The 15,438-nt window shown below is 39.3% G+C and overlaps 2 non-coding genes and 3 pseudogenes across 2 annotated transcripts; all 5 read left to right on the plus strand.

Moving 5' to 3' along the window:
- The first annotated feature begins 10,116 nt into the window (after nt 1–10,116).
- On the plus strand, nt 10,117–10,235 carry LOC141266976 (5S ribosomal RNA). The gene has a single exon (XR_012320995.1). It is a non-coding gene; the product is annotated as a 5S ribosomal RNA (ribosomal RNA).
- Nucleotides 10,236–10,855: 620 nt separating this feature from the next.
- Nucleotides 10,856–10,975, plus strand: LOC141269784 (5S ribosomal RNA; annotated as a pseudogene).
- A 974-nt stretch (nt 10,976–11,949) lies between these two features.
- Nucleotides 11,950–12,068, plus strand: LOC141269367 (5S ribosomal RNA; annotated as a pseudogene).
- Nucleotides 12,069–12,689: 621 nt separating this feature from the next.
- Nucleotides 12,690–12,799, plus strand: LOC141270287 (5S ribosomal RNA; annotated as a pseudogene).
- A 942-nt stretch (nt 12,800–13,741) lies between these two features.
- Nucleotides 13,742–13,860, plus strand: LOC141266897 (5S ribosomal RNA). Its single transcript, XR_012320917.1, has one exon. It is a non-coding gene; the product is annotated as a 5S ribosomal RNA (ribosomal RNA).
- Nucleotides 13,861–15,438: the final 1,578 nt, after the last annotated feature.

Consider the following 15,438-nt stretch of genomic DNA (forward strand, 5'->3'; position numbering starts at 1 on the left):
TTCAGAGACATTTGAGAGCTTCTCTGATAAGTTTGATTTATCCAATGAGGAGAGGAATCAATTATTTAAAATATGGATTCCTGTGACATTGTCCAGACGTTTACATTTAATGCCCTGTGAAAATGACTCTCCTAATGGATGGGAAAATGATTCGGACAGATTAAGATATTTGATTTATTGTGTCACAAAGGATTTTCCCAACATAGAAGATCTGCAGAAACTAAGGATTGGTAGGAAGGAATGTACATATACATTCATGTCCATATTTGAACGGTTGTACAAAGCTCTCATCAAAAATGGAAAAGTACAACATATGATAACAACTTTTGTACAAAAATTCAAATTCCTAAATTCAGTTTCCCAAGTTATGGCATCACAAAAAAATTCATTATTTGAATGTGCGCAGATGCTGGATTTTGTTAGAAAACATGAGAATCGTGAAAAGAAAATAAATCAAGCTAAATTTATAAAACCAGGAAAGGTAAAATCTTACCAAAAGCCAATATCAAACTCTCCTAGACTGAGTCATCCCCATAGTGAACTCTATCAAATACGCAGAAGATTTCATATATGTTATAAGCCATATCAGCCAGTGCAAAGATCCATCTCTCCACAAAATGAGTTAATTCTCAGTCAGAACTGTGATTCTCTAAAAAGGAAAATGGCTGAAACTGATGGACAGAGACAGGTGAGACGACCAACTCACAGTGACGTCATGGAATGTGGACAGAAGAACAGGCAGTTCTCTGAGGTTTTGAAGGATAGAAAAATGTCTTTCCTAAATAGGGCGTTCCTGGAGATATTTGAGAGAGACAGAAGATTTGGTTTAGGGAGTGGCTAAGGAAAAACTGTAATTACAATGTTGTATCAAAATGTAATACAATGTCTCAATATTTATTTATAATCTTATACAGTAAATTGTAGTTACATAGTTTCTAATAGTTCATATATGTATATATATATATATATATATATATATATATATATATATATACACACTTGTCTAAGTAGAGATTGCGTATAATTGTATTTATATATACGTTTATAAAATATATATATATATTAATTAATAAATTAGAACTTCATATATATAAATGTAAGTAGCAATATTTTGAATTACATTAGAACCAACCAATATATGTATAAGATATTTAATAATTCTGTTTCTGTATGAATTTGATATTTAATTTTATTTTCTTATATTTCCTTAGAGTCTTCATTCCAAAGCAGGATTTGATCAAAGAACTCTAAAATGGATTTATTTCTTTATTCACACAGGAAGTGAAAAAATTGCATGATTTTATGTGTATAACATTTTAAAATAATAACAATATATCTAGTTGAACTATAATATATATGTAATACTTATTAATTATTTTGTGTTGCTAATATTTTCTGTGCATGAAGTGTTCGTGCAAATTAAAGTAGCTTTACAGCATGACGTGTGACAGCTGCGGCCTTTGAACTTTGAGCTAATAGTATAGGATCCCACTCATTCTATTTTCAACTGATGTAACTTAAGACCGGACAGCCAGTGAAAAAAGAATCTAAGACAAGAGTTTTTTCAAGTGTCTGAAATTCCAGTGACTTACTCTCATATTATATAATATGTACTTGGGGAATATTCAAAGAAATATAAAGATATTCAATTGATATGGCAATGCGCATTAATAAATTGGGATAGAACAATTTTGGGTTAAATATATATATATATATATATATATATATATATCTAAAACTTCATATGTGGAATGTTTGAGTTGAACAGATCTGTGAATGTCAGAGTGAAGGTGACAGATGAGTAAATCAGCAGCTGCTAAGTGTGATTGATGTGACAGAGGCCTCGTATGTTTGTATGTTTGAAAAAATAAAAATGTTTCTTTATGTGAAGGTACAAAAATATATTTAATTCTGAGGAAATTATAATACATAATTAGGTATTATCTACATATATATATTTCTATATTTCTTTAATAATTATTATTTCTTGATTTAACTAATAGTGGATAAGGGCAACCACACATCAAAATGGTTTACAAAGCAAATTCATATTTAGAATAATTTTCCACATGATAATATTCTTGAATAACTATAATATTATTTTTAATGGTTACCTAAATAGGTACACACCTCTCTTTAGTCAAATCTATGCTACTCATCGATATGAAATTTATGCACAATATTTCTAGAAGAGTAATTATTTTTAATTTGGTTCTGATATATACATAAATTTTATAAAATAATATTTTTGGTATTAAGGGGGAAAATGTGTTTTTGATCCTGATTACATAATCACTTTTGATCAATACTTATTTTCCATACATTTTAATAAAGAAGAAATAATAATAAGGTACTATGGTATAATTAAGAAGGGTATTACATGCAAAGTTGCATAATTTAATATTTTTTGGTGGTACAAGGTTATGACAAATATGAAATCATCCAGATAATGGAGATATAAGGGTATTTTTTATGGAGAATATAATTACTCTGCATTTGTCATTAAAATTTAAAGGCCTTATTTTTATTTTTATTCTTATTTTTACTCTTAATTTTATTTTTCATTTTTAAAATTTTATTCTTACTTTATACTTCTTATTTTTCTATTTTTTCATTTTTTAATTCTCATTTGATTTTATTTGAGTTCAATATCTCAATTGAGAAAACACATTAATATTTAATAAAGTAATGTCTAATACAAGAGTATTGCTTCATTAAATATATATTGCTAAGGAAAAAAATGTTTACATTTTCTGAGTAAACACAACAATTCATTCATTCATTTATTCATTCATTCATTCATTCATACATTCATATATTTATTCATTTTGGTTCAGGAGTATACATTCTTTGATATTATTGGTTTAATAAAGATATAAAAACTTGTTTTTTCAAAATACACTGACACCTATGGGTTGGAAAAGGTAATTACACCTATGACATAAAAATGTTCTATCATATGGAGAACTTGATTGATAATGAATTATTATCTATTATTGTTTATTATTCCAAACATAATTTATTTTAATATTTTGAAAATAATTAGATGGATATTACTGATTGCTATTGTACGCTGTGATATTATAGGTTAGGAAAAACTGCCAGATTTGGTATCAGATTAGGGAATGAAGACTTCAATCAAGACATCGCAATTATGAATTCTATCTTAATAAAGACTTTTAATTTTTATAAATCAAAGAGATTCTCAAAAGTTACAAGAAGAAGCAACTGATATCCGGACGTCTCAGAAGGTAACAGGTGTGAATGCTGAGTGTTATAATAGACTGTGTCCATTACATACAATACAATTCACACCACTGATCACCAGGACGGCAGAGGACGATGATCCTATATGTACTGTGTTGTGTTCAAGTTTCATCACGTTCCAGTGGTTTCTTATCACCTGCAACGCTTCAATGAAAGCTGGTGAACAGGTAATACCTAGCATATGTGTCCTGTATATAAAGGACTGAGTACTGGTTATGGTGCTATATAAAGCAGGAAAGTGTCAAGTTGACCCTTGCTTTACTGACCAAAGACGTCACATCTGTTCCAAAAGTGACACGAGACCAGTGCGGACACACAGAAGATTCCAAAGACGATCCAACGTAAGTCCAGGTGACACTGCACAGATATTAAAGCTACATTTCATCCATGGACTTTGTTTTCTTATCAACTGACAAACATGATCTTTCTAATAAAGAGTACAGTTTATGGACTGAACAATAATGAACACAATTATGGACTGTACAATATCTACATGCTGTAATTTATTTCAAAGGAGTTTTCATCTAAAGACTGTGTTATAAAAGAACCAAGAAGAAGACGAGACGACGACCCGATGACATCAGATGATGACGATTGAACCCGCGATTGCTTCAATTTAGATATAGGGAAGTATAATTATACATATTAAATGAATATTAGTCACGGCTTACCATAACATGAATTCACATCATTATATAACAATAATCCGATATTGATACTATTATTACTATTATTATTATTATTATGGAAATTGAATGATATTGCCAAGGAAGAAGGAAAGAAAAAAAGATTGATGAATGTATCTTCTTTTGAGAAATTTCAGTTAAAGTCCTTTTATTCTCAAAAAAGGGGGAAATGTTAAATGGTTAATTATGGAAATTCATTTGGAATGTTAATCGATAATCATTTTTCTGAGTTCTATGCCTCAGCCATCGTGTCTAGTTGACATGCGCTATTTGTGTGTGTATTTTTGGTTCACTACCATATGTAGAACAGGTGTCCATACGACTGGCTATAAAAGCCCATGGTACAGAAAGGGGGGGCTCTCTTGCTCTGCCCACCCCACAAGACACAGAATCTTCATGCTGAGAAGCAGATGACATGTAGGCCTGGACACTTTTTTATAAGAATATCGTGATATTGATACTTTGAGAAGTCCTCAGTAGAAAAAAATAATACAGGAAGAGTATTATTTTACAATGGTGAGCCAGCCAGTCCTGTTTTTTTGTTTTTTAAATTAAGTAAGTGAATTTCTTCCGTGAACAAGTGGGGAGTCCTGACGAGCTGAACAGCTGTTGTTCACGTGTCAGTAAATTCACTAGTTTGTCACGAGAAGCAGAAAGGACCTACAGACTGAGGAAAGACAGGAAGCAGAGGTACTAACAAGGAACAGAATCACACAGGAAAAGAATCAGAAGAACTGAAGACAGGACGTGCTGATAAAGAGAAGCCAAGGAATCTTAAGGTAAGCAAAATATGGATATAATTTCTTCTTTTGCTAAACAAAGTAATATTAATTTCAAAGTTAATGTAGGAGATGACATAGAAGTTTTGTGGCTCAGTTTATACAAAGAATGTGAATTGCAGAATTTACAGTTAACTTCTAAATTGGTAAATAGAGACAAACAGAAATCGAGAAATATTCTACATTTGATAGATTTTTTTCATAGTCTTGTGTTAGAGATTTCTAAGCAGGAAAATAGTGTAGAAGTGTCATACGGTGATACTGATTCTGACTGTAATGTGGAAAATGAACAAGAAGTAAGACCCGTGTCTGTAACTGAAGGTGACCTTGGGTCTGACCAAGAGATGGACAGACAGAAACCTGACATGGGAGGAGACATGACTGACATAGAGAAACCGACATACTAGGTGATGTGGGAGGAGACGTGAGTGATGTAGGAGGAACGGACGTACAAGAGCCACTAAAAATATCAGAGAATTCTGGAATTACCCAGGCTCAACTCCAAATTAAAATGAGGAAACATTTGCTGAAATTATACAAAATCATGCCAAAATATGATGTCAAAATCCATGCCTGTAGAAATTCAGAGACATTTGAGAGCTTCTCTGATAAGTTTGATTTATCCAATGAGGAGAGGAATCAATTATTTAAAATATGGATTCCTGTGACATTGTCCAGACGTGTACATTTAATGCCCTGTGAAAATGACTCTCCTAATGGATGGGAAAATGATTCGGACAGATTAAGATATTTGATTTATTGTGTCACAAAGGATTTTCCCAACATAGAAGATCTGCAGAAACTAAGGATTGGTAGGAAGGAATGTACATATACATTCATGTCCATATTTGAACGGTTGTACAAAGCTCTCATCAAAAATGGAAAAGTACAACATATGATAACAACTTTTGTACAAAAATTCAAATTCCTAAATTCAGTTTCCCAAGTTATGGCATCACAAAAAAATTCATTATTTGAATGTGCGCAGATGCTGGATTTTGTTAGAAAACATGAGAATCGTGAAAAGAAAATAAATCAAGCTAAATTTATAAAACCAGGAAAGGTAAAATCTTACCAAAAGCCAATATCAAACTCTCCTAGACTGAGTCATCCCCATAGTGAACTCTATGAAATACGCAGAAGATTTCATATATGTTATAAGCCATATCAGCCAGTGCAAAGATCCATCTCTCCACAGAATGAGTTAATTCTCAGTCAGAACTGTGATTCTCTAAAAAGGAAAATGGCTGAAACTGATGGACAGAGACAGGTGAGACGACCAACTCACAGTGACGTCATGGAATGTGGACAGAAGAACAGGCAGTTCTCTGAGGTTTTGAAGGATAGAAAAATGTCTTTCCTAAATAGGGCGTTCCTGGAGATATTTGAGAGAGACAGAAGATTTGGTTTAGGGAGTGGCTACGGAAAAACTGTAATTATAATGTATCAAAATGTAATACAATGTCTCAATATTTATTTATAATCTTATACAGTAAAATTGTAGTTACATAGTTTCTAATAGTTCATATATATATATATATATATATATATATATATATACACTTGTCTAAATAGAGATTGCAAATAATTGTATTTATATATACGTTTATAAAATATGTATATATATATATATATATATATTAATTAATAAATTAGAACTTCATATATATAAATTTAAGTAGCAATATTTTGAATTACATTAGAACCAACCAATATATGTATAAGATATTTAAATAATTCTGTTTCTGTATGAATTTGATATTTAATTTTATTTTCTTATATTTCCTTAGAGTTTTCATTCCAAAGCAGGATTTGATCAAATAACTCTAAAAATGGATTTATTTCTTTATTCACACAGGAAGTGAAAAAAATTGCATGATTTTATGTGTATAACGTTTTAAAATAATAACAATATATCTAGTTGAACTATAATATATATGTAATACTTATTAATTCTTTTGTGTTGCTAATATTTTCTGTGCATGAAGTGTTCGTGCAAATTAAAGTAGATTTACAGCATGACGTGTGACAGCTGCGGCCTTTGAACTTTGAGCTAATAGTATAGGATCCCATTCATTCTATTTTCAACTGATGTAACTTAAGACCGGGCAGCCAGTGAAAAAAGAATCTAAGACAAGAGTTTTTTCAAGTGTCTGAAATTCCAGTGACTTACTCTCATATTATATAATATGTACTTGGGGAATATTCAAAGAAATATAAAGATATTCAATTGATATGGCAATGCGCATTAATAAATTGGGATACAACAATTTTGGGTTAAATATATATATATATATATATATATAAAACTTCATATGTGGAATGTTTGAGTTGAACAGATCTGTGAATGTCAGAGTGAAGGTGACAGATGAGTAAATCAGCAGCTGCTAAGAGTGATTGATGTGACAGAGGCCTCGTATGTTTGTATGTTTGAAAAAAAAAATGTTTCTTTATGTTAAGGTACAAAAATATATTTAATTCTGAGGAAATTATAACACATAATTAGGTATTACACTGCCTACAAGTAGTATTCAACCCCCTGCAGATTTAGGTGGTTGACACATGCGGAATTAACTTGGCATTGTGACATTTGTACTGTAGATCAGCCTGGAAGTGGGAAATACACTGCAGCAACTTTTTTTTTGTTTTTTTGTTTTTTTAAAACGTTAAAAGTTAATTCAGAGTGTCATTTATTATTCAACCCCTCAAACCACAAGAATTCTGTTTGGTCCCCCTAAAGTATTAAGAAGTAGTTCAGGCACCAAGAATAATGAGCTTCACATGTGTGGATTAAAGATCTCTTTTGCCAGCCTTTTCTGACTATTTAAGACCCTCCCCAAACTTGTGAACAGCACTCAGACATGATCAACATGGGAAAGACAAAAGAGCATTCCAAGGCCATCAGAGACAAGATCGTGGAGGGTCACAAGGCTGGCAAGGGGTACAAAACCCTTTCTAAGGAGTTGGGCCTACCTGTCTCCACTGCTGGGAGCATCATCCGTAAGTGGAAGGCTTATGGAACTACTGGACAGCCTTTGAAAGTGTCCTCCCGTGCCGAGGCCAGGCTTGTCCGAAGAGTCAAGGCTAACCCAAGGACAACAAGGAAGGAGCTCCGGGAAGATCTCATGGCAGTGGGGACATTGGTTTCAGTCAATACCATAAGTAACGTACTCAACCGCAATGGTCTCCGTTCCAGACGAGCCCGTAAGGTCCCTTTACTTTCAAAGCGTCATGTCAAGGCTCGTCTACAGTTTGCTTATGATCACTTGGAGGACTCTGAGACAGACTGGTTCAAGGTTCTATGGTCTGATGAGACCAAGATCGAGATCTTTGGTGCCAACCACACACGTGACGTTTGGAGACTGGATGGCACTGCATACGACCCCAAGAATACCATCCCTACAGTCAAGCATGGTGGTGGCAGCATCATGCTGTGGGGCTGTTTCTCTGCCAAGGGGCCTGGCCATCTGGTCCGCATCCATGGGAAGATGGATAGCACGGCCTACCTGGAGATTTTGGCCAAGAACCTCCGCTCCTCCATCAAGGATCTTAAGATGGATCGTAATTTCATCTTCCAACAAGACAACGACCCAAAGCACACAGCCAAGAAAACCAAGGCCTGGTTCAAGAGGGAAAAAGTCAAGGTGTTGGAGTGGCCTAGTCAGTCTCCTGACCTTAGCCCAATTGAAAACTTGTGGAAGGAGCTCAAGGATAAAGTCCACATGAGACACCCAAAGAACCTACATAACTTGGAGAAGATCTGCATGGAGGAGTGGGCCAAGATAACTCCACAGACCTGTGCCGGCCTGATCAGGTCTTATAAAAGACGATTATTAGCTGTAAATGCAAACAAGGGTTATTCCACAAAATATTAAACATAGGGGTTGAAAAATAATTGACCCACACTTTTATGTTTAAAATTTAATAAAATTCAACTGAGCAACATAACTTTTTGGTTTGTAAGATTTATGCTTCTGTTCATAAAACCTACTCTCGTTTGCAGTTTGAAGGCTCTAACTTATTTGCATCTTATCAAACCAGCTAAATCTGCAGGGGGTTGAATACTACTTGTAGGCACTGTATATATGAACTATTAGAAACTATGTAACTACAATTTACTGTATAAGATTATAAATAAATATTGAGACATTGTATTACATTTTGATACAACATTATAATTACAGTTTTTCCTTAGCCACTACCTAAACCAAATCTTCTGTCTCTCTCAAATATCTCCAGGAACGCCCTATTTAGGAAAGACATTTTTCTATCCTTAAAAACCTCAGAGAACTGCCTGTTCTTCTGTCCACATTCCATGACGTCACTGTGAGTTGGTCGTCTCACCTGTCTCTGTCCATCAGTTTCAGCCATTTTCCTTTTTAGAGAATCACAGTTCTGACTGAGAATTAACTCATTCTGTGGAGAGATGGATCTTTGCACTGGCTGATATGGCTTATAACATATATGAAATCTTCTGCGTATTTGATAGAGTTCACTATGGGGATGACTCAGTCTAGGAGAGTTTGATATTGGCTTTTGGTAAGATTTTACCTTTCCTGGTTTTATAAATTTAGCTTGATTTATTTTCTTTTCACGATTCTCATGTTTTCTAACAGAATCCAGCATCTGCGCACATTCAAATAATTTTTTTGTGATGCCATAACTTGGGAAACTGAATTTAGGAATTTGAATTTTTGTACAAAAGTTGTTATCATATGTTGTACTTTTCCATTTTTGATGAGAGCTTTGTACAACCGTTCAAATATGGACATGAATGTATATGTACATTCCTTCCTACCAATCCTTAGTTTCTGCAGATCTTCTATGTTGGGAAAATCCTTTGTGACACAATAAATCAAATATCTTAATCTGTCCGAATCATTTTCCCATCCATTAGGAGAGTCATTTTCACAGGGCATTAAATGTAAACGTCTGGACAATGTCACAGGAATCCATATTTAAAATAATTGATTCCTCTCCTCATTGGATAAATCAAACTTATCAGAGAATTTATCAAATGTCTCTGAATTTCTACAGGCATGGATTTTGACATCATATTTTGGCATGATTTTGTATAATTTCAGCAAATTTTTCCTCATTTAAATTTGGAGTTGACCCTACCCGGGTCTACCAGTGAGTCGCGCCTCTGCTCCCGGCCTGTGGCATTGGCCGTGAAGCTGACGTTCCGTCGACAGCGCTGCAGCCGATCAGTGAGCTCAGCGGCTCTGAGTGGGGCCTTCTGTCTACAAGACCTTTTAAGGAAGCCAGCAAAAAAATTGAAGAGAAGGGAAAGCACAAAAGGACCTGGTCTTGCTGAGCACTGGAAAGGGCATCCGGCAGTCAGACTTCAAAGTAGAAAAGCAGCAAGTGAGAGGCTTGTCTCTGCCTACTGCCACACCACCCTAAACCCACCCGATCTCGTCTGATCTCGGAAGCTAAGCAGGGTTGGGCCTGGTTAGTACTTGGATGGTCAACTGCCTGGGAATACCAGGTGCTGTAGGCTTTTGCTTTATACTTCCTTCCACCAGCAGGGGGCACTCTCTTCTATCCTTTTTTCCATTCCCTTTCACAAGTGCACACATTCATTCTCTTTTCTTTTTTTCATTTGCTTTCTCTCTTGCGCTATTTCATCTCTGCAAAATACCAGCATCCTTCTGATCACCGTGGGCCTCCAGCATTGTTGCTTATTTACTTTTAATACTAGGCTCCTTTTCACCTGGACCAGCGTCTCCCGGGTGGCTGGAGGCAACAACCGATAACCCCAAGCAGAAGACTTTTGCAGGCAACACGACCCTCCCCCCTGAAGAGCAGCTCAAAGTCACTGGCAACCATCTCACCCTCTTCCTTCATTCACCCCTGGACATCTCGCTCCGCCCCCCAGTTACGAGTCCAGCTTGCTCTTTCTGTCACATTACCGCGATGAAGAGTTTAGCCTGCAGGAGACCCTGCGCCGAGCAATTTTTGAAGACACCTGATGCGGCGGGTGAATCACTGCTAAACAAACCACACCTGTAGGGACGGCACAGCCTTTGCATGGACCCTTCGGAGCTTGCTCCGTCACGGCCAGATTGCTCGCCATCAAGCGATCCTGAGAAAGGCTGGCCGGGCGAAGGGTTGAGCAGCATTTACTGGCCATACCACCTTGGATACGCCCGATCTCGTATGATCTCGGAAGCAAATCAGGGCTGGGCTCGGACAGTACTTGAATGGGAGATCTCTTGGGAATACCGGTTGCTGTAGACCATTTTAATGACGTTTTGCCCTACTGCCCAGCTCGGCTAGCATGGAACGGCGCATTGCCGGACACCGACCTTAAGTAACTTAGATGATGGAAGCCCCAAGGCCTCTGAGCCAGTTGGCAGCTAAGTACGCTACCCCACCGCCCTTCACGCAGGCCTGACACCGAGCTCCTTGTCACAGCTAGGAGTGTTTATTGACTCGGCAGCTCGCCGTGTGGAAATGATGGCGTTAAAAGCACCCGGGGCCGTGAAGGGGCCAGGCTTTCAGCAGGTGCCCAGGGAAGGTTTTGAATGCCGGCCGCCTAGCGAGGGCCAGCAGAAGTAACATGTTTCTCTGCAAAGAAGCTTGTGTAACCAAGCCAGACGGCTGCCAAAGAGCTAACCTCAGTGCAAGGAAGGTGCAGAAGGAATTGGGGAGGGGGTGGTGATTCCTGTTAGGGCCCTGAAATCATAAAACAGGCAGGAGAGTCTGACGCATGGTGACGTAGAGGTTGTAGGGGCAGATAGGGGGTGTTGTCACGTGCGAGCACGTGTGCATGCTGGCTTGTGTGTGAGAGTGCGCTTCCTAGGTGTGGCGCGCTGCAGACAGTCAAAGGGATTGTTCCCTTTCATTAAAAGTTAATCCCCGGCTGCAGGCTACTAGAAAGCAACAAACCGCGCTCTACTCACCCTACCCGGGTCTACCGGTGAGTCTCGCCTCTGCTCCCGGCCTGTGGCATTGGCTGTGAAGCTGACGTTCCGTCGACAGCGCTGCAGCCGATCAGTGAGCTCAGCGGCTCTGAGTGGGGCGTTGTGTTTACACGACATTTTAAGGGAGCCAGCAAAAAAATTGAAGAGAAGGGAAAGCACAAAAGGACCTGGTCTTGCTGAGCACTGGAAAGGGCATCCGGCAGCCAGCCTTCAAAGTAGACAAGCAGCAAGTGAGAGGCTTGTCTGTGCCTTCAAAGTAGAAAAACAGCAAGTGAGAAGCTTGTCTCTGCCTACGGCCACACCACCCTGAACACGCCCAATCTTGTCTGATCTTGGAAGCTAAGCAGGGTCAGGCCTGGTTAGTACTTGGTTCGGAGACCACCTGGGAATACCATGTGCTGTAAGTTTTTGCTTTTTCCTTCCTTCCACCAGCAGGGGGCACTCTCTTCTATGCCTTTTTTCCATTCCCTTTCACAAGTGCACACATTCATTCTCTTTTCTTTTTTTCATTTGCTTTCTCTCTTGCGCTATTTCATCTCTGCAAAATATCAGCATCCTTCTGATCACCGTGGGCCTCCAGCATTGTTGCTTATTTACTTTTAATACTAGGCTCCTTTTCACCAGGACCAGGGTCTCCCGGGTGGCTGGAGGCAACCACCGGTAACCCCAAGCAGAAGACCTTTGCAGGCAACACGACCCTCCCCCCTGAAGAGCAGCTCAAAGTCACTGGCAACCATCTCACCCTCTTCCTTCATTCACCCCTGGACGTCTTGCTCCGCCCCCAAGTTACGGGTCCAGCTTACTCTTTCTGTCACATTACCGCGATGAAGGGTTTAGCCTGCAGAAGACCCTGCGCTGAGACATTTTTGAAGACACCTGATGCGGTGGGTGAATCACTGTTAAACAAACCACAACTGTCGGGACGGCACAGACTTTGCATGGACCCTTCGGAGCCCGCACCATCACGGCCAGATTGCTCGCCATCAAGCGATCCTGAGAAAGGCTGGCCGGGCGATGGATCGAGCAGCATCTACTGGCCATACCACCTTGGATACGCCCGATCTCGTCTGATCTCGGAAGCAAAGCAGGGCTGGGCTCAGACAGTACTTGGATGGGGGAACACTGGGTGCTGTAGACCATTTTGATGACGTTTTGCCCTACTGCCCAGCTCGGCTAGCATGGAACGGCGCCTTGCCGGACACCGACCTTAAGTAACTTAGATGATGGCAGCCCCAAGGCCTCTGAGACAGTTGGCAGCTAAGTACGCTACCCCGGCGCCTTCACGCAGGCATGACACCGAGCTCCTTGCCACGGCTAGGAGTGCTTATTGACTCCGCAGCTCGCCGAGTGGAAATGATGGCGTTAAAAGCACCCGGGGCCGTGAAGGGGCCAGGCTTTCAGCAGGTGCCCAGGGAAGGTTTTGGATGCCGGCCGCCTAGCGAGGGCCAGCAGAAGTAACATGTTTCTCTGCAAAGAAGCTTGTGTAACCAAGCCAGACGGCTGACAAAGAGCTAACCTCAGTGCAAGGAAGGCAAGGAAGGTGCGGAAGGAATTGGAGAGGGGGGGGGTGATTTCTGCTAGGGCCCTGAAATCATAAAACAGGCAGAAGAGTCTGACGCATAGTGACCGAGAGGTTTTAGAGGCAGATAGGGGGTGTTGTCACGTGCGAGCACGTGTGAATGCTGGCTTGTGTGTGAGAGTGCGCTTCCTAGGTGTGGCGCGCTGCAGACAGTCAAAGTGTTTGTTCCCTTTCATTAAAAGTTAATCCCCGGCTGCAAGCTATTAGAAAGCAACTAACCGCGCTCTACTCACCCTACCCGGGTCTACCGGTGAGTCTCGCCTCTGCTCCCGGCCTGTGGCATTGGCCGTGAAGCTGACGTTCCGTCGACAGCGCTGCAGCCGATCAGTGAGCTCAGCGGCTCTGAGTGGGGCATTGTGTCTACAAGACCTTTTAAGGAAGCCAGCAAAAAAATTGAAGAGAAGGGAAAGCACAAAAGGACCTGGTCTTGCTGAACACTGGAAAGGGCATCCGGCAACCAGACTTCAAAGTAGAAAAGCAGCAAGTGAGAGGCTTGTCTCTGCCTACGGCCACACCACCCTAAACACGCCCGATCTTGTCTGATCTTGGAAGCGAAGCAGGGTTGGGCCTGGTTAGTACTTGGATAGGAGACTGCCTGGGAATACCAGGTGCTGTAGGCTTTTACTTTTTCCTTCCTTCCACCAGCAGGGGGCACTCTCTTCTATGCCTTTTTTCCATTCCCTTTCACAAGTGCACACATTCATTCTCTTTTCATTTTTTCATTTGCTTTCTCTCTTGCGCTATTTCATCTCTGCAAAATACCAGCATCCTTCTGATCACCGTGGGCCTCCAGCATTGTTGCTTCTTTACTTTTAATACTAGGCTCCTTTTCACCAGGACCAGCGTCTCCCGCGTGGCTGGAGGCAACCACCGCTAACCCTAAGCAGACCTTTGCAGGCAACATGACCCTCCCCCCTGAAGAGCAGCTCAAAATCACTGGCAACCATCTCACCCTCTTCCTTCATTCACCCCTGGACGTCTCGCTCCGCCCCCAAGTTACGGGTCCAACTTTCTCTTTCTGTCACATTACCGCGATGAAGGGTTTAGCCTTCAGCAGCAAGTGAGAGGCGTGTCTCTGCCTACGGCCACATCACCCTGAACATGCCTGATCTCATCTGATCTCGGAAACTAAGCAGGGTCAGGCCTGGTTAGTACTTGGCTGGGAGACTGTATAATAATACTCTTCCTGTATTATTTTTTTCTACTGAGGACTTCTCAAAGTATCAATATCACGATATTCTTATAAAAAAATGTATCTATTTATTCTTGGATTGTCCATTAAAAAGAATCAGATTGCAGCAGGTACACACAATAATTAGTTATAAAGTAATTGTCCATTTGTCCATAATTAGCTTAATTGTTTAATTGCTGAGATTCACCCATCTTTCCTTGGATCCTGGCTGGTAAATCATGTCTTTGTCCAGCATGTGTCCAGGCCTACATGTCATCTGCTTCTCAGCATGAAGATTCTGTGTCTTGTGGGGTGGGCAGAGCAAGAGAGCCCCCCCTTTCTGTACCATGGGCTTTTATAGCCAGTCGTATGGACACCTGTTCTACATATGGTAGTGAACCAAAAATACACACACAAATAGCGCAAGTCAACTAGACACGATGGCTGAGGCATAGAACTCAGAAAAATGATTATCAATTAACATTCCAAATTAATTTTCCATAATTATCCATTTAACATTTCCCCCTTTTTGAGAATAAAAGGTCTTTAACTGAAAATTCTCAAAAGAAGATACATTCATCAATCATTTTTTCTTTCCTTCTTCCTTGGCAATATCATTAGATTTCCATAATAATAATAATAGTAATAATAGTATCAATATCGGATTATTGTTATATAATGATGTGAATTCATGTTATGGTAAGCCGTGACTAATATTCATTTAATATGTATAATTATACTTCCCTATATCTAAATTGAAGCAATCGCGGGTTCAATCGTCATCATCTGATGTCATCGGGTCGTCGTCTCGTCTTCTTCTTGGTTCTTTTATAACACAGTCTTTAGATGAAAACTCCTTTGAAATAAATTACAGCATGTAGATATTGTACAGTCCATAATTGTGCTCATTATTGTTCAGTCCATAAACTGTACTCTTTATTAGAAAGATCATGTGTGTCAGTTGATAAGAAAACAAAGTCCATGGATGAAATGTAGCTTTAATATCTGTGCAGTGTCACCTGGACTT

The sequence above is a fragment of the Phyllobates terribilis genome, unplaced genomic scaffold (genome assembly GCF_046119375.1).
Source record: "Phyllobates terribilis strain yellow unplaced genomic scaffold, ASM4611937v1 Scaffold_4__5_contigs__length_816908805, whole genome shotgun sequence".
Classification (NCBI taxonomy): Eukaryota; Metazoa; Chordata; class Amphibia; order Anura; family Dendrobatidae; genus Phyllobates; species Phyllobates terribilis.